This window comes from Gavialis gangeticus, unplaced genomic scaffold (assembly GCF_001723915.1).
Source record: "Gavialis gangeticus isolate Ggan-Ray unplaced genomic scaffold, GavGan_comp1, whole genome shotgun sequence".
Taxonomy (NCBI): domain Eukaryota; kingdom Metazoa; phylum Chordata; order Crocodylia; family Gavialidae; genus Gavialis; species Gavialis gangeticus.
In genome coordinates, this window is record NW_017729025.1 from 114,815,480 (window position 1) to 114,818,999 (window position 3,520).

A 3,520-nucleotide genomic window follows, 5' to 3' on the forward strand; every position below is an offset into this window, starting at 1 on the left:
CGAGCCTGGGGCGGGGCTTTTCCTTCCCCCTCCCCCCGGAGCCGGCAGGAAGCGGCGGCGCTAGGTTAAAAGAAACGCTGAGTCGTCGCCTCTGTGACGTCATAGAGCCGAGACAAGTGGTGGAGCCGGAGCTGCCTCTGCGGGTTCTAGCGGCCGCTTTCGCCTTGGCAGATCGCGGGGTAGGGGGCAGGCTGCGCTGTGTGCAGCAGAGAGGCTTGTGCCCGCCGTGTCCCCGTCGGGCTGTCCCCACACCTCCTCCATCGCTCCTATTCCCCCTCCACCAGCCTCTGTCTCTGTAGCGCGGGCAGAGTGCAGGGGGAGGTTCCCTGCGGGGAAACCGCTGCGTTAAGGTTCGCACTTGGGCTTGGAGCTCTTTTGGCATGAGAACTGCCTCTGCTCTCTCTTGGGCCGGTCCCGTGAGCCTCCTACATACACCGTATGGGATGTGTGTGGAAACACTTCTGCTTCCTTAGGGGTGTGGTATAGCTTTGCCACAGGCATCTCCTTTCTCCATTTTCCATTGATTCACTTCCTTTTGCAGGCATCTCCTTTCTGCCTCATTTTCTACTCTTTCCCTTTCTATTACAGGCATTTCTTCTCTGCCTGATTTCCAACTGTTTCCCTTCCTGTTATATGGCCAGTGTCAGTCTCCAGATCTCTTGCCCTGGCAGGGAACTGCAGCTGGAGTGATGTTCAGATCCCAGAATTGTGTCTCTCTCTCCAGTGTTACTCCACCACGTGGCATACTTACAGCCTGTTTTACCACCCACTTATTAAAGGATTTTGCCCCATAATCCCAGCCTAATCTCAGCTCTTGAGTCAGGAGAAGAGATTGATACATGATATATTTTGCATGTGTGTTAGTAAATAGACATTTTGGATGACATTCTAACTCTTCAGCATGTCTAATTCATTACTAACACCCTTTAATTGTGTAAAGATTAGCTGCGGAAAAGGAACCGGGAACCTGAAATAAGGATTTGGGAATACAGGAAAAAAACTTCAGCTGCATATTCAGGAAGGGATTGCAACAGGGCCAGAAACACTGTCAGCTGCACAGCACTACAGACAAGACTTTCTCCAGGGTTGTGCCCAGTAAAATGTACTTGCCTCTCCTCCTCCATGTGCCTTCCTACCTATGCCCTCTTTTGCTTGTTGTTGGCAAAGGGCCCACTTTAGGAGAACTGGGAGAACTCACTTGTGAAACTGAATTTAAATGTAATTCCTTGTAGCTGTAATACCAGTATTCAGTAATGTCTTGAGGGCTTATTGCCATGATCTCCGTGCAGGTAGCTACATTGAAAAGCAGAATATCTGCCACTTCCAACCACAAGCAGACCTCAATCAACTCCACAATCATATCAGATGGGAGGGGGTTAGGGGGCATCCATATTCTTGGCACAGATGTTTCATCCTGAAGATGAGCTATGGACCTAATAGGGAGAAAATGGTGTCTGTAGTTGGTGGTGGCCTTCTCAACATTTGGTTGAGAAGGCCAATTTACCCTGTGCAAGGGCTGTGTCTAACTGACAAGAGTCTAACAGAGGCATGTAGCTCTCCAGGTAAAGGTTTTTTTCTAGCTCTGTATTTGCATAATGCATCATTTACATAATGCAACATTGATTTCTGTTTGGCGCCTTCCACTCACTTTATACTATGACAGACCTGGACATAGGCATGGGCGAACTGGGTGGCCACGCAGGGCTCAGACAGAAAGGGGGCCTGAAAATGTTTTTTTGTAATTATTATTATTATCATTATCTCTGGTAAAGTGGGGCCTGATACTAAAAGTTCACCGAGGGCTGCCAGGAGTCTAGGTATGGTACTATACTGAAGAAAGTTCCCACTGTATTCAGTGAGTGCTTTGCACAGTAGAAGGGTTGACTAGAGCCTTATGAACTCAAAGAATGTAGTAAAAGCAAGTAAAAATAATCCAGAACTATACACTCCAGATTTAGAAAAGTATTTTGATTCAAAAAGCCAAAAAACATCCAGGTGCTCGAGTCCCTGGTTTTGGTTGAATTCTAAGTCTGGCAAAGTTATTATCCATCTAATTATATTATGTTATATTATACAAAATGTGATTGACTTAAGAGCAAAATCTATAAATAATTTGTAAGTCATGTAGACAGAGAAGAGCATTCTGAGTTGTCACTCTGCTGTCCCTTAAAGAGACCGTCCCTTTTCTATGGGCCTCCAGAAATTTCTCTGACCTAGTGCCCTGGGTTATTCACACCAATCAGTGCAATCAGTCCTGCTCAAACTGCTCTTCCCTCCTGTGTGACCTTGAGCAAATAACTTACCCTTTATTTCCACTCCGACCTGTTGTCTGTGTGGGGCACGGCTACATGGCATCAAGCATGGCATAAAAATCCACAGTGATAAAATAATGAAATGTGGCAAAACTGAAGCAGCACCACTTGAAATGCAGCCACTTCTTGGGTAGAAGGAAACAGGCAGCTGTCATACCCCATGCTGGATGTGGAAAACTGGGAACAGTGGTAAACATGAGCTTAGGTCAGGAAGATCTTTATTCCACGCAGAGTAGATGGGTCTTTAGATTATGGGGACCTGTTTAAACAAGCCTGAATCAAATGTTATCCAGCAGGATCATTCGTCTGCACAGAGATCGTGGGAATGAACCAGCAAAACATTACTGAGTACTACGCACTGCTTGCAATTGACTCAGTGAAGCTGGAGGCTTCAGGGATGAACACCCGAAGGTAATGAGCAGTTCATGAATCACGCTGGCGCTCTCCAAGGGAAGGCACGATTGAGGTCTGCAGTGTGGTTCTTCCACATCTAGACTGCTCTCGCGGCCCTTCAGGGTCAAAGCTCACAAAACAGAGATGTGTAAGTAAGTGCCTCTGACTGAGCTTTCCTACTGCCTCCTGCCAGCGCTCTGGCCAGCACAGAACCAGCTTGTTCTTATCTATGTAGGGATATAGAGATCTATCTATCTTATGTTGGCAGGGGAAAACTGGCTTGTTCTTATCTGTCTAGAAATACAGATATGCCTATCTATCTATCTATCTATATTGATTAGCAGGGGTAACATAGGTAGAGCGATCTATACCTATATAGACAGATAGACATATATAGCTGTATCTGTATATCTGTATATCTAGGACCACACTATATAGAGAGAGAAAGAGAGAGACCTCTCTCTCGATAGATAGATAGATAGATAGATAGATAGATATAGTGTGGTATGTATATATATCTGTGAATAACTGGCAGGGGTAAAACATAGAAACAGTGTGGTCTCTATAGATATCTATATCTACCTATTTATCTAGATAGATGGATAGACAGCTAGACATAGGTATCTATACAGACCACACTATTTCTATCTGTGTTTTACCCCTGCCAGTTATTCATAGGCTGCTGGTTGCCACGGTTATTCCATCGGCTCAGCGGATGGCTTGAGTTCCCTGCACCAATCCAGTTGTGCGACTCCGCGAGCGCGGGCAGCTGATTGGCCGGCAGAGCTGGTGCGCGCTTGCAGGGGCGGGGCTCC